Source organism: Balaenoptera borealis (genome assembly GCF_965194805.1).
Source record: "Balaenoptera borealis genome assembly, chromosome: 11".
Lineage (NCBI taxonomy): Eukaryota > Metazoa > Chordata > Mammalia > Artiodactyla > Balaenopteridae > Balaenoptera > Balaenoptera borealis.
In genome coordinates this window covers 68138424-68163501 of record NC_138868.1, presented here as the reverse complement: position 1 = coordinate 68163501, position 25078 = coordinate 68138424, and the positions used below count along the sequence as shown (strand labels likewise).

General features: G+C 35.9%; 1 long non-coding RNA gene across 1 annotated transcript in view; it reads right to left on the bottom strand.

Annotated features, from left to right (window-relative positions):
• Positions 1-1753: 1753 nt before the first annotated feature.
• Positions 1754-25078, bottom strand: part of LOC309605128 — a 304606-nt gene continuing 281281 nt past the window's right edge. The window contains exon 6 of the long non-coding RNA XR_014231238.1: positions 1754-11286. This is a non-coding gene — a long non-coding RNA (uncharacterized lncRNA). The remainder of the gene's footprint in view (positions 11287-25078) is intronic.

Below are 25078 nucleotides of genomic sequence, written 5' to 3'. Positions count from 1 at the left end.
AAAAGGAATTAACAAGGAGCATGAGGAATTAACAAGGAACAACTGGAGAGTTGTTCATGAAGATTGTGAGAAAGCAAGGTCATGAGCTATTCCTTACAGGAGGATATCCAAACACATCACCAAGGATCTAATTTGATGCCTACAATGACAAAGACATTCAACTGCCAAAATCAGCAACAGCTGAGGAAGCAGGCCATCTTTTCCTCCCCCTCACAACTCCATACCACACTTGAGACAAAAAGGGAAAACCTAAGTGGAAGTAGAACGTGGATAATAATAGAACAAGTCAAGAGACCCTCCTTTCCCCTACACCAGGAATTATCTGGAGAGAAGGAAAAATTAAGTTTAAAATATTGGTTTAAATTGTGGTAGACACTGTAATATCTGATGGAGATATTGTTCTTACAACTAAAAGAGACAGAGTGGAACACAAAAAAAATAAATGTCTTTCTGATTTTACTCTGTTGTGTATAGTCCATTCAATAATCACTATATATGTGCATACAAACATTAATTATTTCATTTTCTCTTTAAATTAGATTAGGTTGGTGACATTACAGCAGAACTATAAACACACTGTCAAGTTCTTTACTAGCAGAAAGAAAAATTAGAGCTGATTATGACAGGTCAGTAAAATGAGGCTATTCAGTGTTATGTAAATCATAAAATATAATCTTTAATCACGTTCTACAAACAGCAAGATTACTTGATCTTGCCACAAAACTAGAGCTAAGTCAGCATGCCAGCCACAAATTCAACAGTGTTTATATGTTTCAAAAAAAAAAAATGCAAAGAATGTATGTCCTCAAAATATGGATAAGAGAATAAAAGGCGCCAAGCTTCTTTCAGTATGTAGAAATAATAGTTAGAACCCTTTTTTCAGTACACCATATTCTTTAAAAAAAACATGATAAAGGTTCTATAGTTAAATAGCTATTTCTAATCTACACATTTATTCTTAAAATATTTTGCAACCAATTTTGTTTTCTTTTTTATTTGTGTACACTTCTTATAGCATTGCCGGATTAAACTCTTCATCACAATATTTTATCATTGCATTTCCATTTAGTACAAAGCCATATGACTGCTGAAAAGGTCTACAATAATTTAAGTGTCCTAAGCATACCATTTCTCTGACTACATGCATTTTTTTATGCCCTAACTCTTATTGTAATGCTTATGATCAATAAAGATGCTCGCTCAGAAGTAGAATAAATTTGTGAACTATTAATATTTCATGCCCTGGGCCTTAAATAATTGTCCACTCTTACCTAAATAAAATTCTTTTTTATTCTTAGTAGTAGCTTATAGAAACTGAGAGAGAAAAATCAACAAAATCATTCCTGTTCATAGCAGTTTTAGAAAAATTACTTTTTTACGTATTTATGGATAAAACTAAGTTCTATCTTATTGCGGCTGAAAGGTCATTTGGAGGAAATCTATGTAAGATTTTTTGTAATGGGTCAAGAGGGGAATGGGGGGTGGGGGAATGGATGCATATGATGACACAGAGAGTGTATGTGTCTAGATGTGCGCCTGTGAAATGTTTCTCTGATAATGTTCTTAATCATACCAGAGAGATCAGCATTGCTGAGAACTTGGCCTGATGTTGGAGTAGGGAAACAGGGTCCCAACCTGCCTGCCTTCCTTGGCTTATACCTCAGCTTTGTAAAGAGCCATCCTGGGCCCCAGCTGACCTCATGCATGTGAGCTAGCTTAAACACTACTGTAGCTACCTACTCAATCAAACCCCAAAAATGGAATGAACATTCATGGACATTTAATTTATGATAAAATTGGCACTACAGAATGGTGAGAAAATAGTGGTATTTTTAATGAAAGAAACTAGGACTACTGGAAGCCAAATGGATGAAAATACCTTTGGACTCTTACTCTCTACATATAAAAATAAAAACCAGATAGACAATAGCCTTAAATGTGCAAAGAAAAAATATTTTAGAAGATAACAGGGGGAAAAAAGCTATAACTTTGGAGTAGAACATGATTTATTAAGACACAAAAAGCATTAACTCTGAAGGAAATAGATTGATAAAATGTACATTAAGACTTTTTCCATTAAAATACCTCATTTACTTAGTAAAAACGCAAGCCACAGAATGGGATAGTTATTGGCAACATAATCTATGAAAGACTGATATTCAGGATATATAAATATCCTCTACTGATCAGTAAGAAGACAATCAGCACTTCACAGAAGAGAAAATACAAATAGTCAATATATATATATATATATACGCAAAGATAGTCAAGCACATTTGTAATCAGAGAAATGCAAATTAAAACCATAGAGAGATAATAAAAGAGATAATAAAAAATACTATAGTGGCAAAACCGAAACAAAAGATGTCATCTTGATAAATGTAAAAGTAGGAAAATTCTAAACGTTGGTGAGTTTGTTGAGCAGAGGAAATATTTATACACTGCTGGTAAGAATATAGATTGCTAAAACTACCTTAGGAAAAACATTTGGCAGTATCAAATAAACATACATATATGCATACACTATCCTCTATTGATGCCACCCTTAGGTTATGTCCTCTGGAAAAGCATAACTTTTTGCACAGGGATATATAACATATAAAATATGTATAATATATATGTATAGATGAATGTTCATTGCAGCATTGTTTATAATAATCCCAAACTGAAAGCGACCCAAATGCAGCTCTATAAAGAAATAAAATATATGTGGTATATACATTTAAGGAAATATTATATAGTAGTAGAAAGGAATAAACTGAATGAATAAACTACACTAACAATATGGTTGAATCTTAAAGACTCAAAAAGGAAAAGCCAAACTCAATATAATAAACAGAATACAGCCTGTATCATTCCAAAATTTTGTATATGTGTATACATATGTATGTATGTATCCATAATTAGATAATGAAACTATAAAGGAAGATAAGAAACTGATTACCATAAAGTTAGGACAGTGGTTACTGCTGGGTGAAAAGAGGGGTTATGATTTGGAAGAGATATGCAGGAGCATTTGGGGTTCTAGTTCTATTCTGTCTCTTGAACTGAGCTGGGGTCACTGCACTGTTCGCTCTACAGTTCATTAAGTTGTACATATATGTTTTATTAAATTTACATATATTTGTTACAATTCATAATATTTACAAGTTAAAAAGATGATATTTTAGAAAATAGGAGTTAGGGTAAATGAAACAGGCCAAGACATTTTATAAAAGGGAACACGGTATTACATGAGCATCATGAGTTAGTATTTATTTAATTAAGGGCCTAATAATTGAGGTGTAAAGGGAGCAAATTGTAATAAATTATATGCCTGCTTTGTGACTCCTCTGCTTGACCTCATTCAGTCATCAAAGGATGCATTAGAATTCCCATTTTACCAATGGGCAGAAAAATTGAGTTCAGAAATACTAAGTGGTTTATATAAATTCCCACAGATAGTAAATGATAAAACCAGGATTCGCATTCAGATGATATGATATATCTAGCATGCTTTCCACTACATCTCATTAGTGTCATCTTCTGTTCCTTACCTTGCTTGCCATCATATTTCTCCCTTTAAAGGATTTTATTCATTGGTTGAACATTTTTGAGGACACTATGGTGTAAGAAAAGTGCCAATAGCAACAACAGACAAAGAAGTCTTGAATTACAGTTTGGAAACAGTAGTTATTTTATTTGGCCTTTGCCTCTTTAAAGTGTTTGGATGTCATATGCTTCCTATAAGATAAATAGGATATTGAGAATTACACTAACATGTTTGCACAAACTTAATTCACAGCTAAGGAGAATAAAAAGATCATCCACTTTATACATTGGCTTGCCATGACTTACGAAAGACCTATCATTTATGATTAAAATAATAATTATAAAAGCAAAGATAACCTCTAAATCTGTTGAATTCCATCAGTCACATTCACGATTGCATTAGCAAATATAAGTGCAGAGGAAAAGAAAAACTTTTGCAGTGGTGAGGCATGCTACAAGTAAAAATGGCAAAAATAAACAGGGCAGTAGAAAGTCACTATTAAACATGCTCTGGATGAGAGAAAATATCTGCAAATGAAGCAACTGACAAAGGATTAATCAAAATTTATAAGCAGCTCATGCAGCTCAATATGAAAAAAACAAACAACCCAATCCAAAAATGGGCAGAGGACCTAAATAGACATTTCTCCAAAGAAGATACACAGATTGCCAACAAACACATGAAAGGATGCTCAACATCACTAATCATTAGAGAAATGCAAATCAAAACTACAGTGAGGGATCACTTCACACCAGTCAGAATGGCCATCATCAAAAAATCTACAAACAGTAAATGCTGGAGAGGGTGTGGAGAAGAGGGAACCCTCTTGCACTGTTGGTGGGAGTGTAAATTGATACAGCCACTATGGAGAACAGTATGGAGGTCTCTTAAAAAACAAAAAATAGGACTACCATACGACTCAGCAATCCCACTACTGGGCATATACCCTGAGAAAACCATAATTTAAAAAGAGTCATGTACCAAAATGTTCATTGCAGCTCTATTTACAATAGCCAGGACATGGAAGCAACCTAAGTGTCCATCGACAGATGAATGGATAAAGAAGATGTGGCACATATATACAATGGAATATTACTGAGCCATAAAAAGAAATGAAATTGAGTTATTTGTAGTGAGGTGGATGGACCTAGAGACTGTCATACAGAGTGAAGTAAGTCAAAAAGAGAAAAATAAACACCATACGCTAACACATATATATGGAATATAAGAAAAAAAAAATGGTCATGAAGAACCTAGGGGCAGGACAGGAATAAAGACGCAGACGTAGAGAATGGACTTGAGGACACGGGGAGGGGGAAGGGTAAGCTGGGATGAAGTGAGAGAGTGGCATGGACATATATATACTACCAAATGTAAAATAGGTAACTAGTGGGAAGCAGTCGCATAGCACATAGAGATCAGCTCGGTGCTTTGTGACCACCTAGAAGGGTGGGATAGGGAGGGTGGGAGGGAGACACAAGAGGGAGGGGATATGGGGATATATGTATACATATAGCTGATTCACTTTGTTATACAGCAGAAACTAACACAACATTGTAAAGCAATTATACTCCAATAAGGATGTTAAGAAAAATTAAATGAATAAAAAAAATAAAGATGCTCTGGGAGATGGGGAGACACAAATCGGAAAATTAGAACACCAATAGTAAAGCATGAGCTCCACTTTTTCCATCACCACAGACCTCTACCAGAGAGGGCTCTATGTAAAATCTAAGAAACAGGGGTCACAGCAGTACTGATCCTGTTGTATATGGCATCTATGGCTTCCATTACACTAATCCTAGGCGTACTCCTTTTTTTTTTTTAAATCAGTTTCCATCTCTATGATTTAGTTCATAATTCTGCTACTCTTTTGCAATGCCCTTCCTTTCTATCAAGAAACTGTTAGCAAAATCCTCCTTAAATACATTTGCAGGAAAGATAGCTGATTGACAAAAGATTTCATACCTTAAGTTCATGCCAAGCATAATTTAAGCCCAGATATTATCAATTAGAGAAAAAAAAATTATGGAAGTAACTTTTTCTAGCTATGAGATGTATTCTAAAAATAATCTATGAGATGGGGTGCTTCGAGACAATTATATCAGTAGCCTTTTTATTAGCTCAAATGCTTTTCCCTTGTTCTCAATGCAGTCCAATATTTATTCTATTATTTAAATGAAATTCCTGGTTTCAATAATAGAAACTGCTCTGAAACAACATCAAAGCCAAGGTCAATAGTACAAAAAGTAATAGTGCCTACTGTATAGCACAGGGAACTCTACCAATATTCTGTAATGACCTATATGGGAGAAGAATCTAAAAAAGAGTGGGTACATGTATATGTACAACTGATTCACTTTTCTGTACAGCAGAAACTAACACAACATTGTAACTCAACTATACTCCAATAAAAATTAATTTAAAAAGAAAAGCAATAGTGATGAGGATCCTCTCTCTAAACAGTACCAAAGTGTGAGAAGGCATCGATCACCAATACTATGTGAAGGTAGAGTTGAGGAAGAAGCCCAAGGACAGTAAGAAGGAAAGGAGTAATGAGGAGGGAAGGAAACAGCATGGCAGGAAAAGCATGATCCTGGACTCAAGAGACCTGGGTTGCATTCTGAATGGCTAACTAGTTTTATGAACTTGAAGAAGTCATTTGACCTCTCTTGGTTTCAGATTCCATTTGTAAAATACAGAGGCTAGAATAAATCATCTTTATTAATTTTCAGTATCTTTCAGAATTTTCCAGTATCCACATTGAGATATTATAAAGACTAAACATAGAGTGAATACACACTATATATAATAACTAGAAACAATACATAGGCATTAATATCCTGTACTTTTGGTATTCGCAATCTTATTATCCATTGTATAGTGTAAACTAGCTAAAAGCCTGCAATTGTAAAAGGGTTGTCCAGGATTTAGACAAAGAGACCGAATTATTTTAGACTCTAAAATTCATATTTTTTTTTACTAAGTAAAATGAAAAAAGAGGAACTGTGAGACTACCATATAGGTAGTCCAGACTAGAAATCCTTATTATATTATGTCATAATTTGGAATCATTTATTTCTGTCCTAAATTTCTGATCCAGGTATTCTCTAAAACTCTAAATTGATTTTTCCACAGTAACTTTCTCAGCCACAGAAGCAATTCGACAGTCTTTTGACAGTGAAGGTGAAATGAATGGCATTTGCTAATATGTAAAGATCATTTGTATATCAAGTGCTTTTTAATTGGGGACGGTCTATGTTGAGTATTTGTCATGCTCTCAACACTTCACAAGGCAATATAAAGATCAAGAGTCAGAAGGCATAGGGCTTGTAACAAATTTACAACATTTTTGGGAAGAGCATAGAAAGATTGATACATGGAAAGTTTGGGGACAGTGAAGAGATCATTTAAATGGCTTCAAAGAATCTGATGAAAACTTATGGGAAGGGAAGAAAAATCCTACTCTGAAGTGAAGTGAGATCAAGATTTTGGAAATGAACAGCCATAGAGGTTTTCAACATGGAAATGTGATACGATGAAACTCATGTTTTAGGAAGACTAATCTGATGTGTGGATGTAACCTGATGTAGTGATGAGAAACCAGGAGACTGGCAGGGAGACTGCTGAAATAACCTGGCTATGGGAATGTGAGAGCAAGTTAGAACTAAGATATTTGCACTTGAGCATGCTCACAGACTAACTGAAAAGAGAACAAGTAGAGGTTAATGGAATAGTCCCTTCATCTTCCTGTATCATTCAATCAGAGCTGATGCTTAAATCCCTCGACTGGTCTTGATAAACTTTAAGAAAGGAGATTTACTACCCCTCAAAAACATTCTACTAGAACAACGTTCTTTCTGAATATAAATCCAGAGCTTGAAGAGATTTCCAAAGGTTAGTCTCCTTGCCTATTGCCAGAATTGCTTTCAAGCCATGCCAGACAGATGGCTGTGTATATGATGACTTAAAATAACCTGAAATTTATACAGGGATGCCACTAGAATGAGAAGGAGATTATAATCACAGGAAAACTTCACTCTACCCAGATAGACTGAAACAGCTGAGCTCTGACAGTCTTCTAGGGAAAATAAAACTAAAATGTCTGTTTTTCATACAGACAGGTGTAACTAGCATATGTCAGCCTTTGAAAGCGTGGTATCAAAAAAATACCCAGTGCATAAAAAATTATGCAAGGGCCTGATCTGATTTTATGAATATTATTACAAAACTGGCAACTAAGAGAGAAAAATTAATACTAACCAGGTAGCATTTTTTTAGCTAGCTCAAAAATTCTAAACATAAAGCAACATAATATAATTCATAGTAAATCCATCTTGGCTCATTTGCTCTTCAGCACATCCCAATTTAGAGCATGCTGTGTAACTGACCACGAGGGTGTGAATTTTTGTGTGTTTTGTTCAAGTGCACCACAAGTGTCTAAAAGAGTGACTAGAATGTAACAGCCCACAGTATATACTTTTTTTGTGATCGGATACTCTCGTTACATACATTTAAATGGTCTTTTATAAATCCTTAAAATATTTTTAAAGTGAAAAAGATGTTCACTTACAATATTCGGAGGTGTTAACAAGGCACCTCCCAATCCACAAATCCTACAGAACATGATATAGGATAGAGTTTCAGAGCACTGAATTTGGACTCAAAAATTTGACTGCATTTAGGGGTTGGACGTTGGTACTTATTAGTTATAGGTCTTCAATAATTCATAACACTTCTCTGATCTTCAATGTTCATATCTATAATAAGACACAAAAAATACCCATTAGGTTGGGAATCAGGTTTCTCACTATTGGTGTGGGATAGTACAGATTAAAGAAAGTAAAAAATGAACATTGGGGTACATGTGTTCTTTTGAATTATGGTTTTCTCAGGGTATATGCCCAGTAGTGGGATTGTTGGGTCATATGGTAGTTCTATTTTAGTTTTCCAAGGAACCTCCATACTGTTCTCCACAGTGGCTGTATCAATTTACATTCTAACCAACAGTGCAAAACTTTTCCTTTTCTCCACACCCTCTCCAGCATTTACTGTTTGTAGATTTTTTGATGATTGCCATTCTGACCATTGTGAGGTGATACCTCATAATTTTGATTTGCATTTCTCTAATAATTAGTGATGTTGAGCATCTTTTCATGTGCCTCTTGGCCATCTGTATGTCCTCTTTGGTGAAATGTCTATTTAGGTCTTCCACCCATTTTGTAATTGGTTTTTTTTTTTTTTTTTGATATTGAGCTCCATAAGCTGTTTGTATATTTTGGAAATTAATCCTTTCTCCATTGCTTCATTTGCAAATATTTTCTCCCATTCTGAGGGCTGTCTTTTCATCTTGTTTATGGTTACCTTTGTTGTGCAAAAACTTTTAAGTTTAATTAGGTCCCATTTGTGTATTGCAGCCCTATTTACAATAGCCAAGACATAGAAACAACCTACATGTCCAACGACAGATGAATGGATAAAGAAGATGTGGTACATATATACAATGGAATATTACTCAGCCATAAAAAGGAACAAAACTGGGTCATTTGCAGAGATGTGGATGGACCTAGAGTCTATCATACCAAGGGAAGTAAGCCAGAAAGAGAAAAACAAATATTGTATATTAATGCATACAAGTGGAATCTAGAAAATTGTTACAGATGAACCTATTTGCAGGGCAGGAATAGAGACATAGATGTAGAGAATGGACATGTGGACACACGCGGGAAGGGGAGGGTGGGATGAATTGGGACATTAGGATTGACATATATACACTACCATGTGTAAAATAGATAGCTAGTGGGAACAGGCTATAAAGCACAGGAAGCTCAGCTCAGTGCTCTGTGACGACTTAGATGGGTGGGATGGGGGGGTGGGAGGGAGGTCCAAGAGGGAAGGGATATAGGTATACATATAGCTGATTCACTTCATTGTACAGCAGAAACTAACACAACATTGTAAAGCTATTATACTCCAATTTTAAAAAAAAGTAAAAAAGTCTAGAATGATGCATTTATAATAGAGTTGGAGAAATCAGTACAAACTTATTTTAGCTTAATAAAGATAAAGCTGGTTATATATATATATAGATATGTGGGTTTATAGAAGTTCCTATACAAACATAAATTTCTTTGCTCTGTCTACAGAGATGACTAAGAATCAATGACACCCAGTAGCAATAAGCACATCTACCACTCAGATCTTAATTTCTAATACCATTCTCCAATAAAAGGAACCAGGGCTCCTTGGAGAAATAACTGATTATAGGACTCGGGCAAGAAATGTATAATATGAGCCTGGATCATCTAGCAGATGCCAAAAAGTACTAAAAAAAAAAAAAAAAAACCCACAATGATGGGTGTATGTAAATGGAAATAGGAATGAACTGAAAGAGTTTCTGATGGCCAAAGTTGGAACGATTTCACAGTAAAACATAGTAATGTTGAATTATTACTCTAGTATTACCCTCATGTATTTTACTGGTATAAATAAAGTATTTAATAAACAAATAATTTGGAGAGAATAAACAAATTTCCCATGCAAAAAACTCCAAGTAATCTATGTAGATACCCTACCATTAAGCAGGTGAAGTACTGACTGTGGGCTGTGCATAGTGACATTCTTCCTAAAAGTACAATGTGAAAAGGGAAGAAAAAAAGTAACTTTATAGTGGAGAAACCTGGCAAACATCACCTTAGCTAGGTGACCAAAGTCAATATCAGTAGTGATGTCATGTTGTTATGATGTGATAAAAATATCACTTTACTTTTGTGGTCTTCCACTCCAAAACTTATAACCCCAGTCTAGTCATGAGAAAAAAACCTCAGGCCATCAGGAAAATCCTAGTTGAGAAACATTCTATAAAATACCTAACCAGTATTCCCCAAAGCTGTCAAGATCATGAAAACAAGGAAAGTCTGAGAAACTGACTTCAAGAAGAGCCTAAGGAGATATCACAGCTAAATGTAATGGGATATCCTGGATGGGATCCTAGAAAAGAAAAATGACCTTGGGTAAAAACTAAGGAAATCTGAACAAAAAATAATTATAATGTATCAGTATTGTTTCACTGATTATAACAAATTAATAACACTAATGTAAAGAGTTTCTGCAGGTTTTCTATAAATTTAAAACTCTTATCAAATAAAATGTTTATTTAAAAAATACCTACCAAGTAAAATATATATGCTTCTTGTAAATTAAAATAAGGTCAATATGGTAAATATATAAGGTGCAATGTAAATTGACATTACTTTTTTAATTGCCATACAGGGAGATAATGCAAGTGACACTTGAAGAAAATTGCAATTAAATTGCTAAATCCCATTATATCAAAAACTTCTCTCCCTCTTGGACTCAAATAAAGATACTTTGTGGTCCCATTAAAGGTAGTGTCAACTCCTGCTTCTATTTAATCTATATTTTACATTGTAATAGACTCATTTATGCTAAATAACAAATGTCTTTCAAATCTCAGTGACTTCAGCTGGCAAAAGCTCCTTTCTTATTCAGCATACATTTTCATTACAGTTTGTTCCTCCTCATCCTCATTCAGAAACATGAGCTGATAGATTCTCCACCAACTGGCATCTCACTATTTTTATAATCTAACACTGTGATAATGGGAAAAGACATGATGAATCTAAAGATGCCTGTATCACAGTGATGCGTTATTTCAGCTCCATTTCATTGGCTAAAGTAAGTCATATGGCCACATCTTCAAGGAGGTGGAGAAAGATAATCTTAAGTCATAACTGCAAGGAGTAAAATCATAAATATCAGTTAACAGAAAGAATGACTATCACATTCTTTGGTAACAATCTGTCATGTAGTTATCCATTCAGCCAACAATAAATAATCAACTACATTTATCCTTAATGAAATTGGTAAGTTTGTATATCAGAAATTCATTCCCCCACTTCTTTATAAGTTTTAGACTTCTCCCACTGAAAAAGTGATACTCAAAACTCAAGATCTCATGATTCAACCGGATGCTCAACACAGAAACTCTTCAGGTTTTCTAATCTTTATGTTATCTATCCAAAAACTCTAGGTGAAAAGAACACATTTTTTTAAATATATCATCTTCTTTCAGTGACCAGTTTCATTATGGTTTCTTTCATAAGTATAAAAGGATGTGGCAAAGAGGAGGGAAAAAGCAGGAAGAATCAACCCACAAGAGTCAACTTACAGGGAAATTTCAAGATAAAAAGCATAGGCTTTGGTTCAAATCCCAGCTCTTCCGTTTTTCTTCCTTTCTTTCTTCCTTGTGCATGCCAACACACATAAACATACACAATGAATAAACAAACCTGAGTAAATTAGATGTGGTTGCCATTGGGCCAGCTGCAAAGACAAATAGAAAGCAAGTATAAAACATAGCCTCTGCCCTTCAATAAGCCTCACAGGATATTGGCTTATCTCTGGTTTGTGTCTCGTGTATCTGCTTTTAATAAATATTTTGGGGAAAGGTGGTACATATTTGTCCCTCAGTGGAAAGCTATCTCAGTTCCCTCTACAATCTCTCCTCTGATCTACAAATCATCAGTGCTCACAAATTACACAAATCTGTTTAAGGAGCAAGCATCAATTCTTTGGATGGTATAATATGATAGTTCTCAGCAGAGCTTTCCAGAGGTTATTGGCATCACCCATTACAGCATCTAAAACTTCACTATCACAGATTCATTTCACTGGTAGGAAAGGGGAAACTTCAAGAGCCTACAATAAAAGTGTGAAACCTTAGGAAGAGGAGTACCTTAGATAGTAAGATATATCTTACTATCTAATTAAATTAGTAATTAGAACTAATGAAAGTATCAGCAGACAGTGCAGAGAGACCAGGACCTTGGAGTAATAGGTAATAATAAAGTGACCTAGAAGACACAAAATGGGAGAAACAGGAACTGGAAAAGGTTACATGTGTATAAAAGAAAAGTCCTGCTGAATCCATTATTTTGCCTAAGGCTAAACTTGAATAAAAGAAACAGTGATATAAACATTAGAATAAAAGTCGCCTGCTGTTCAAGTTTTCAGTTAATTGACAGACAAATCTTTTCAGCTTAATATTTTAAAACAGTTTAATAAATCCTAAACGTGCAGTATTAATAAATATATTAACCAGGAAGAAAAAGTCCTAGGGAGAGTAAAATTCCTTTAAGTCATTTTCATACCATTATTTTCCAGAAACACTGTAGGATTTAATATAGTATTAGCATCAAAATAAAGAGAGGCCATTATAATTTTTCAAAACATCCTTCAGATATGCTTTTCTTGGTAGATTCCTTTGGCCTCCCACTGCCATTCTGTTTGGAGATAGTGTTTGAAATCAGGGCTCTGCTCTGCAGGCCATCTAGCAAGGAGAAATTAGCAAGCACATAGCTGGCGACAGGCTAGAAGAATCTATTCGAAGTCTTAACAAGGGAAGCATTATGATTCCACTGACCAGATAAATGGGGCAGTGAGGAGACTGAAGCAACATGAACATATTTATTATTAAAACACATTTCAGGAGCTTTCTGTTCTTCAAGGGATTAATGATGAATGGAAGCGCTTATGATTAAAATATGAAGCCTGCTCTTTTTGTAAACAAAACTTGTTTGATGAAACCTACCAGGGGGTGTCTGCTTCCATAGTGTAAGATGCTTATCATTATGGTTATGCTTATCCTGGAATGACCATCTGTTTTTCTTACATGAAGGAATGTCATTAACGCAAGCCAATGGTCATGTTCTCAGGTCACTTGAAAGCTAACCAAGCATTCTTGTTGCCTCAGGACAGTCCTAGTTAATTCTGCTGTCCCGGTATCTTTATTAATAGCACCAGTTTTACTCTCAAAAGCATCCTGATTTAGGTGATAAATTATATGGTCACTCAACTAATAAGCAGCTTCTGTGACTGATTTGGGTTCAATATAAATTGATATCACCTTCACATCATGATATCACACATCACTGATCATGTCATTTGATTAGAGTGCTGCACTCATGAGGTCAAAATCATACACCTTACCCATTTAATGGTAGGGAAGAGTAAATCTATTCCAAGATCAAATAATTTTCTAACTAGGCTAACTTTCAAATACATTTAGGGATGCTGAGAGAGAATATATGTTTGTGAATACACACCCTTCATTAGAAGGCTTACCAGCCATGTGAATTTGGGCAAGTTACTCTACCTCAGTGAGTCTCAGTTTTCTCATCTGTAGAACTGAGATAAGAAAAAGCTGGGTTATAATTTAAAAAAGAATCCAAGCCTTCCTATGGAGAGTCGGATAAAGAAAGACCACTGAATTTGGAATCAGAAGACATCAAAAAAATGATGCCATCGCATACTAGTTGTGAGACCTTGAGTAAATCATTTTAACCACTCTGTGCCTAAGTTTCCTTATGTGCAAAGAGAGGTGTTAAAAGCGTGAAGGTCTTTTCTGTTGCAAGGATGGAAAATATATAGATGGTGATGGGATAGGGAAATTGTATAACTGTATCAGGTGTTATCTCAAAACCAGAGAGACAGCTAAAGCTTTGAGATGAGGATAATTCCGTTCAAGTAGATGTTTGCAAAACAATGTCTGCCTTTTAGAGGGAAAAATGGAATTTATTTGGGACAGAGCTTTTCTTGGTTCTTAAAAATAGTGAATTGTCAAGCTCCCTTATTCATGAAGATGTGACAAATACTTTCTTATGGCTGGCAAGAAAATATTGTAAGTTTGTGCAACCACCCAATATTGGTGCTCATGGGTAAATGTACAGTTTGATGAGGTAACTTAGGTATATTAGAAGGATTATACTTCAGCACAATTAGAAAATACTTGTTCTTTATTTTTCAGAATATGGACTTATGTTTTCTTATGCTTGAAAATTATTATTTGTTTCCGGAATGCGCATATGAATTTATGTCCAAACTTTTGCACAGGAACGATCAAAAGCCAAAACTAGACTACAGAAGGAGCAGGAAATGTATAAACCCTAAACTTCTCATCAATACATGCAGGAGACAAAAATTAATACTATATTAATTAATAATAACAGCAGCTAACACATTATACAATAGCACTTACTAGACTACAGTGCTAAATATAATATAAGTAATTCTCATACATTAATCTTAATTCTCACAATAACTGTAAAATAGGAGTTATCATTATCCCCAATTTACAGATGAGAAAACTGAGATGTTAAGTAAGGTCTCCATTATCACACATCTAGTATACAAATCATAGAGCTAGGATTCAAACCTAAGTAGTTTGACTTCATAGTCTTTTAACCTTGTCCAATGTCACCCTAGAGACCAGCTTCAGCATTGTGAAATTTATACCCTAAGGTCTTTTATTTGGTGTTATTTATAATTAAATGAGTTCAAGGTTGATAGAAGTGCTATCAAACTATTGTTTCTGGAACTTGTGAAGCCATATTCCATACTTGTGAGGGAGGATGTTTCCCTTTAATGATTCCCACCATCGTCATTCTGGAAAGCAGTGAATTCTAGATTCATAAAAGAGCTGGATCTTAGACTGAAGGAAAGAAAGATGCCCTGTCTCTTTAGGTCTAAATAGGTCTGGAGTCTGAGGAGTGGAGGTGCAGAAACATTCATGGTAGTGACTTGTTTTCTGCCAGGTGAGGACATTTCAGAAGCTAAATAAAAAGCCAGCCTTGGTGCAGGATTTTGAGGTCAGGTTTGAGCTTACGAGTTCTAAGGGTAGTGACTTTGAATAGCAGATGTAAACAAGTCTTTGGGCTTTATTTCTATCATTTCTAAACCACAAATAAGTCTTTTCACAAGGCAAAATGTGGTCTCATTAGTTCTGTGGGAAAATAGGGGCATTAGTATTCCCTGAAGCTAGAGTGGGTGGTAGCAGAGGTCATCTACAGAGGACAGTGGTGTCCAAATGAAAAACAGTTTCTCTAGAGTCACTGATGGTTATGGCAGAGGTAGCCATGTAGGGGCAAGATGAGTTTCTGAGCAGAATATGCTTTGCTATTTGATTAGGATTACCTTTAGGCAGTATCTGAAAAACTCAGAAATTGCTTGGGGCACATTTGGTAGAGGCAAACTGGAGAAGCTGGTGACACTTGCGTTACATAAGGAAAAGTAAAGAAGTGAAATAGTTTAAGAAATAGTTTTAGAGCCTTAGAGTCACTGGATTCAGTTTTTCTAAGACATAAGGCTCTTGGAGAGAGAAAATGAATACACAGTACAACCTGTGTGTGGTAATGACCCCCTCTTCTGTGTATAATTTACTCATAACCTCACCCCCACTAGAACAAAGGGATCTGTTTAGGTAAGCTTATCAATATCTAATATCATTATCAATATCCACTCTACCCTCTCTTTGCTGATTCGGTCAGGTGAGATAAATGCTAATGGAACTTATGCTTGAAAAATGTTCTCTCTTCCTTATCCTTGTCTTCCATGTCACTCCGGTGCCAAAACAAAGAGTCAGAAGACATCAGGCTTAACCATTCTCTTCTGCTTCCTTTACCCTTTATTTGTAAAAAATAAATAAATAAATAAAAGTACCAGTCTTGATGAACTTGGAGATGGCCCAAGAATCTTCTCTTTACTCACTATAATGTGAGCTCCCTGACATTAGGAAACTTGTTCATCCTGTTCACAGATGTAACCTCAGTGCCAAAGACAATTCACTCAGTAAATATATTTAAAGAGTAAATGAATGCATGACTTAATTCTCACAACTTCTGCTTCACCCTTCCATGCAGTTGGATTGGTGATCCAAACCTGAGCACTATCTCTGAGCAGGTCCATTCAGCTTGGTATCTGCTTGGTATCTTTCTACTCTCTCATGCATGTACTAGGTTCTACTGGACATTTGTGTCTTGGCATCAGAAGGAGGTGAAGGTAGGAAAGCCACACTCTGTAAGGCTAAGCTACTTTGTAATAACACCCATTGTTTTGTCTATTTAGCTTCCCTCCTTCCTCCCCTTACTTCTGCATACTTCTTTTTTTAGTGTAATATTCTCCAGGAATTACGCATGGTTCTGAGGCAACTGTCAATCTTAGGGACATGTCCTTTTGAACACAGGGTTGGACATATCACCCACACTGAGATAATTAGATTCTTTTTCTCCTGGAAAATTGAATTTTTCAATTTAGATATAAAGAGGTAGAACACAGTTCAAATTAAGGTATCTATAGTAGCCTCCTTGAGAAGTAATTCAAAAGGTTCTGCTAAACTGATCCCAGGAATTGCCCCAATTCCAGGTCTTCCCAAGGTGTGACTGTTCATCTCTTCCTTCAGTTGTTAAAGCTATGCCAATAAATCCCCTTCAGCTCTTCCTTAGGTTAAGCAGAATAATGTTCTGCTGCATGCAACCAAGTAACCTTAATTACTTGTAAAGTTTTTTCACCAAATTGTGAGAGAGCTTCACTATGTGAGTTATGGACTTAAGCCTACCTAACAAAAATGAAACATCTTACTTACCATTTGTGATGATCTGACTCATTCAGAAAGCCCCAGTGTCTAGAACAGTGTCTGATACATAGTGAAAATTCAATAAATATTTTATATGAATTAATGAACAAGTAAATTGTTTTCTTATGGGTGTATTTCCCTGAGAAATCTCTTGAGGAAGTTACTGTGGCTTGAAAAAAGGTCATTCCCAAGACTTCCAGCCAAGAACCATTCAAATAGTGCTTTCAAATTCTGATATTCCTTCTAAAAATGTCTTCTTTCTAGAAGGAAGTTTTCTGTGCCACACCACTATTTGGCTGGTTAGTTTCTTCCATGTCCCTTAGGGTGCCTCTTATGTCAGTACTAATCACAGGACCAATCACTCACGCTACACCAAACTCAAAAAGGAGGAACGCCAAAGGATGCTTTCATCAGAAGGGGTAACAGCTGTAGCTGGCACTTTGAGTTCTATGAAATTCTCTGTACCATATTATTATTACTTATTTTCCTTACCTCACTGGGTAGTTTTAGAAGTACATTAGATACATGTGGAAAACGTGTCTCATGTGCCTCTGCACATGCTCCTGCCAATCTGTTGGTCTGTAATACCCCCTATCTCCCACCCACAACCAATGTACTTGGCTAATTCCTATGCAAGCTTCATTTCTGAGAGTGGAGGATATTACTTCCTCAGGAAGACTCACTTCCCACTCCCTCTGAAGTGAGTCTCTTATAAGAAGCATATAGATGGATCTTGGTTTTTTATCCAATTAGCCATTCTACAGGCTGTTTGGTTGGGCTAATGGTGGTCTGCAGGAGGGCTCACGCCAATGAGTACTTCCCCAAACTGGTGCTGCCTGTGTCTTTGTCCCCATGGTGAGCCACAGCTGTCCCCTGCCTCTGCAGGAGACCCTCCAACACTAGCAGATAGGTCTGGTTCAGTCTCCTGAGGGGTCACTGCTCCTTGCCCCTGGGTCCTGGTGTGCATAAGACTTTGTGTGCACCCTCCAAGAGTGGAGTCTCGGTGTCCCCCAATCCTGTGAAGTCCTGCAGTCAAATCCTGCTGGCCTTCAAAGTCCAGTCTCTGGGTATTCCTCCTCCTGTTGTCAGACCCCCAGGTTGGGAAGCCTGATGTGGGGCTCAGAACCTTCACTCCAGTAGGAGAAGTTCTGTAGTATAATTGTTCTCCATTTTGTGGGTCGCCCACCCAGTGATTATGGGATTTGATTTTATCGTGATTGTGACCCTCCTACCATCTCATTGTGGCTTCTCCTTTGTCTTTGGAGGTGGAGTATCTATTTTGGTGGGTTCCAGCTTCTTCCTGTTGATGGTTGTTCTGCAGATAGCTGTGATTCCAGTGCTCTCACAAGAAGGGGTGAGCGCACCTCCTTCTACTCCACCATTTTCTCTTGCTCTCTTTCAGTTGAGACAAATTCTTCTGTCTTCTCATTTTGCTTATCTTCCTCTGTCTCTATGAAATTAGGTTAAACAGCTTCTGTGGAAGTTTTGAAGGGCTGTCCTTATATGGGAGAGTCCCTATATAATCTGTGTGTGCCCAGAAGCTTTGGTGGGAGAGCTGATCTTTATGTGAACACAAGTCACATCTTTCCTTAGGTGTGCTGGCAAGTATCACTTTAGTAGGAGGTGAGTTTGGAGATGGAGTGTCTAGGGCTAGAGACAGGTGTGAGGCAAGGCTTCTTCTCTGCTCAGTGGCCTATCAGGAGCATGGTCTGGTCCCAAGATGCTGAAGGAGAAGCACTGAGGGTCTGGTCTGAGCTGGCTCAGTTCCCTTCAAGTGTGTGCTTTTCCCCCTCCAGCACTAGCACCCTCACCCTAGAGGAGAGCAGTGTTGGAGCAAGGGCTGGTATGGTTATTTAGTGAGGGTGAGGACAAGGGATGTGGTGGTCTGGCCAGTGTCAAAGATCTGGTCTGCCTCTGATGTGCCACCTGTGCGATCACCAGTAATGGCCACCTCCTCCTTGCGTAGAAGCTGCTTAGGATTTTATTTGCTATAGCATTTCCTGGCTGAGCTCTTACCTCAGTAATGGCCACCCACACTCCAGTGTGGAGCTGAGGCGCAAGGCAAACAGTGCTATAGTGTTCTTTCAGCTCAGGCTTGGTCACATGCCTGGGTTATCACAGGAAAGCAGTCAGCCAGCCATGAGGTTTCAATCTACCATCTACCTCCTGCTTCAGGAGCAAGCAAGTGTTCCCCTGCTCCTCAGGAGGAGAGTCCAGGCTTCCTACAGCCCTCCTATTAGTCCCACCAGTCTTCCAACCAGCAAAGGGGCCCATCTTCCCTTTGTTGGACCCCAGGCCTGGGGCACCCAATATGTGGCTTGAACTGCTGGCTCCCCAGAGAGGGTCTCTGCCCCTGTAATCTCCCTTTTCTTCTAAAAGTCCCCTCCCTAGAGCACAGGTTCTGACCTGATCTCTTCTCTTCCCTACCTACCTGATTCCCCATGTATCTTTCTTACAGCCTAGGTTGTACAGGAGTTTTTCTGCCAGTCTCCAGTTAGTTTTCAGTGAGAATTGTTCCACATGTAGATGTATTTTTGATATGTTCATGGCGCGAGGTGAGTTCTGTTCTGCATCCTCCTACTCCACCATTTGATTCAGGTTCTTGTGTGTGTTTAAGAAATATGACTATTTTAATCATCTAAATTTTCAAAAAATTTTGGCCTAAATTTATTTGTAGTTTTTCTTCATTATTTATAATACCTATATGATCTGTAGTGATGACCCCTCTTTAATTCTCAATGAGAGATGGCCCCTCATTTATTCTTGACTTATAATCTGGTGGTTTCTTTCTTTCTTTCTTTCTTTCTTTCTTTCTTTCTTTCTTTCTTTCTTTCTTTCTTTTTCTTTCTTTCTTTTCTTTTCTTTCTTTCTTTCTTTCTTTCTTTCTTTCTTTCTTTCTTTCTCTCTCTCTCTCTATCTCTCTCAGTTATTTAGGTAGGAATTTATAAATTTAGTATTTTTTTTTTTTAAAGTTTATATTTGTTTTACTCTGTTTACTCATTGTTTTTCTCTATTGCTTTATGACTTTAATGCCTTATGTCTTTCATTTTAACACTTAACATTATTGTCCCCTTCATTCTAGGTACTTGGGTTAATATATTCTCCTCTTCTAGTTTCTAAAGATGGAAGTGTAGGTGCTGATTTTTCAAAATTCCTCTTTTCTAATATAAGGATTTAAGGCTTTAGATTTACCTCTAAGCACAGTTAAAACTTCTTAGAGATAAAATTATCATTTATTTTAATTCTCATTATATTTAAATATTTTCTAATTAAACCTTAATTTTTTCATTGGCTCATGAGTTATTCATAAATGTATGGCTTAGTTTCAAAATACGTAGGGTTTTTTTCATATATCTATTTGTCATTGTCTACTGATTTATTTCTGCTATGGTCAGAAAGTATGTCATGTATGAATAAAAGCCTTTGAAATACATAGGTTTATTTTATGTCCTCATATATGATCTGTTTTGGTGAATGATCCATATTAACTTGCAAAGAGTGTTTATTTTCAGGTTTCCCTTTATAGGATTTCATAAATGTTCATTTGATTAAATGTGTTGGTTTGTTTGAATATTCTGTATTCTTACTAATTTTCTTTAATTTACTTGTTTTTTATTTTTAAACTTATTGAAGGATGAATATTAAAATCTCCAACTATATTTGGGGATTCAATCATTTCTTTCTTTGGTTTTGTCAGTTTTCTTTTCATGTATATTAATGTTCTTTTATTAAGTGGATAATTTTAAGGATTATTATGTATTCTTGATAAATTGCCCCTTCATCATCATTAAAGGCCCTCTTTATCTCTGGTAATAATCTATGTTTTAAAATATCTTTTTGATAATCATATGGGCACTCCAGATTTCTCAGAGTAAGGGTTTTTATGGTACATCACCTTTATCTTTTACTTTTGTTCTATCCATATCTTTATAATTAAAATGTCTATTTTGAGAAGTAGTCAGGTCTTATTTTTTATTATCAAATCTGAAAATCTCTGTCTTTTATTTTATGAGTTTAGTTCATTCAAATATTTAATGAGATTACTTTGACATTTTTAAGTGGAAATCTATTGGTTTTATTTATTATTTGTTTCAACTCTTCTAAATTATTTTATTATTTATACCATCTTTTGGATTATTAATATTTTAAGACTTTATTTTTTGGATCAGTTTTGATACACAGCAAAATTGAGAGGAAGATACAGATATTCCCTGCGTATACTCCCTGGCACATCTGTCTTCAAGATGACTAGTCCTACAGAATCAAATGTTCTATTTAGTCAATTCAGTAATGTTTTTATTTAATAGTTTAATTTTTTAGTTCTAGTATGTCCAAGTGTTTTTTTGTTTTGTTTTGTTTTACAATTTCTACATCCCTGCTGAGATTTCCCATCTGTATATTCATTATGTCATATTTTACTCTAAATATTTAAACATTTATAATAGTCATTTTAAATCCCTTGCCTGATAATCCTAACATTCTTGGCATTTCTGCAATAAATTCTAGTAACTGCGTTTTTTCTCCTATGTATGGGTCACTTTTTCTTTCTTCTTTGCATGTCTAGTAACTTTTATTGTATTCTGAACTCTGTGAATGCTACGTTGCTGAGTGCTTACATTTTTTTGGTCTTCCTTTAAAGAATTTGAACATTTGTTCTGGCAGAAAATTTGGTGGTATATCAGCTTGATCTTCTAAGGATTATTTTTAGGTTTTGTTAAAGCATATCTAACAAAGTAGCCCTATTGCAAAGGCATGGTCTTTTTGAGCTATCAACTCTATTCAGTGAAATCTCTTCACTCTGCCATTAAGAAGGGCAGTGTTTCCAAGGACTGTGTAATCTCCAGAATATCTGTTTACCACAAAGATCCCCAGTAGCTATTTTTTCTGGACCTCAAAAATTCTCCTTTTAAGTATATGCAGCTTAATATTCTGACAAATTCTCAAGGGAACTCAGTGCAGATTTGGGTGTTACTGCTCTGAGCCTCCCGCTTGTCTCTAAAACCATCCCCCCACAAATTCTACCTATCTCAGTAGCCCTGAGCTCCAATTTACCTTCACCCACACCAGTTACTGGTGTCTGTCTGGGTTCCCAGTTTTGTGCCATGGTTTAAAAAGTGCCCATAGGCAGCAAGTTAGGTTGAATTTGAAACTCGCTTTATGTATTTGCCTTCTATCAAAAATTATAGCTCTCTGCTGTTGTCTGGTGAGTGGAAAACATTCATAAATTTTATTTAATATTATACTCATTTAAGTTTGGACAGTAACCCCTATACTTGTTATTCTCCTATGATTAAAACCACCTGCCGGGCTTCCCCGGTGGCGCAGTGGTTGAGAATCTGCCTGCCAATGCAGGGGACACGGGTTCGAGCCCTGGTCTGGGAAGGTCCCACATGCCGCGGAGCGGCTGGGCCTGTGAGCCACAACTACTGAGCCTGCGCATCTGGAGCCTGTGCTCCTCAACAAGAGAGGCCGCGATAGTGAGAGGCCAGCGCACCGCGATGAAGAGTGGCCCCTGCTTGCTGCAACTGGAGAAAGCCCTCGCACAGAAACGAAGACCCAACACAGCCAAAAATAAACAAATTAATTAATTAATTAAAAAAAAACAAAAAACAAAAAAAAAAACCACCTGTCTTTTTTAATAAACTAAAGTTTTAAAGAAATAACTGGAGAGCTCCTCCTAATAATAACATAATAAACGTGTATTTACATTGAAGGTAATCCTTCAGAGAAAGCCAGGACCCAAAGAGGTAAGGAAAATTGGTGGTAGTTTAGAAACATTCTTTAGTCCATTTTGTTACTTTCAGTAAAAAGTTGTTCTAACCTAACACCAACATGTGTAGCTCATGGTGAGCCTAAGCCATATTTCTTGTGGTTTTTCTATCTTTACTTTGCATCATGATCTTTGTTTTCACAATTTATTTGATTCTATTCACACTTTCTGTATGTTCTTGGCTTACTTTTCTTTGTAATGCTGGGCAAATACTCAACTCGAGTAAGTTAAACATAAAATATTTCCACAAAATGCAGCTTTCATCTCTAAGGATGATGCAGCAAATAATTTATGCATATATTTGAATAATCTAGGCCAGTCTGGCTAAATTTTAAAAGCTTATAAAGCAAGAGGAGAGACATGATGTTTTAATTCTACTTGAATTTTAAACAGAAGCATGTGATAGTTTGATAGTACAATGAGTTGCCCAAGTCTTGAAGATCTAGAATCTAAAATATATTAGTATATTTACAAATGATCAATTATTTTTGGTGTGCTTATAATAGCTGAATTCACATAAGAGTGATACACCAAGCAGCATACAATTCATTAACTTATTATGGAAGATGATAGGTACAGGACTGCTTATATTTTATGTTTCCCTATGCTGGACTTTGAGGCACATACATCAAAAGAAATTGCTTTCTCCATAACATGTTTTCCTAAGCTAGGTACAGTCCTTCATTGATTAATTTGTCCTTTAACTTGGTTAACATCAGCAATAAAACTATAATTCAAGACACTATTCCAGGCAATCTAGCATAAATTTTGCCTCCTCCTATTATAGATTTATTTAGATCATATAACTTCAAGAGAAATTTTTAAAATCTTCTCTCCAGGTTCTTAGAGGTAACCACTTTCCTTCAGACTCCCAATACGCCACCAATTACCCAGCTTAAAGATCAGAATTTTGCCATAATGAATAAACTTTGGATCTTTTACGTGAAAAGATATACTAGTGTGCAATAATATGACATTACAAGAAGGAAACTGGAATAAAAACTGAAAGTAAGACATAGATCAATTACTCTGAAGATTTTTGCAAACATTTCAAGGCTCAGAAAATCATAGTTCTAAATGTCAATGAAGAACATTCTCACTTGTATGTTGCAGAAATCATGGCTGTTTGTGTACTGGATTTTCTTGGTCAACTTCTAAGAAAGATACCAAAAAGATAAGTATCACTAAAAAATTATCATATTTGAATATTAAGAACATTGCTCAGCCACACCTACATAAATGAATATGCTCTTCAAAATAAGTTAATTTTTTAGTAAGTATTTTAAAAGTGAAAATAAAACACCAAAACCCCAAAGCTAAATATGAGACAATTCCTATGCATTAAGAGGGAAATACAACTTTCAAAACATAAAATAATAAGTCTATACATTTTCCTGTTTAATGGAACATCACAGAAATACTGACCAAACTGCAGCACAATGTTTCCTAGAGCAAAAGGAGGTGTACTTTCACTGTTACAAGCTCACAGATCCATATGAAATGAGACAGACTGACATGACAAATGCAAACATTAGTCCTAAAAAAAGGATGTCAGATTCTTTGTTCTAATTAAAGATTATAGATTCAGAGTAAATCTTGCCATTTTCATGGCTAAGTGTAATTCAAAAGAAAAAAAACAGGAAATGTGTTTATTTTCCACCCTGAGTGGAGTATGCTCTCTAGCCCGATATAAAATACTAGGTTTTACTAAGGCATAGGGAAATAATGTCTGTCACTCTTTAGCCTTTAGAGCTTTTAACTCTAACAAATGAAGAAAGGAAAAGCTTACACAATCACCTGAAAAGCCATCCACACGAAAGCTTTTGGATATTTGAAATTATCTATTAATGAATCAACAATGCTTATTACTTATACATTAGTATAATCATAAATGAGTCAGTTTCAAGGGTAAGACGCTTTACACTTCACGGTAATCATCAGAAAGTTTTTTAAACTGTGCAACATTTAATCGGCTAATTGACAAATATACTGAATATCCCCTTCTAAATTTAAATTTTAATTTAATTATTGTGAGCTACTGAAACCTTCTCAGTATGTTCATTTATTCATTCATTCAACAGGTAATTGTTGAGTTCCTACTTTTTGCCAGATAGAGTCTTTGTCCTCAGGGAGCTTTCAGTGGATCAGTGGACACTGCTAGATTCTAGAAAGAGCATTAAACAATATGGGCAGTTTTCTTGTCCTCATAAAGCTCTCATTCTACCTGGAGAAACTGATATTATCAAAGGGTTTTATAAAACATTTGACATTTCAGCTTGATAATTTCTGATAAGGGAAGGTGCGTGGTCCTATGAGGTATCTCACAGGAAGACTGAAATTGCTC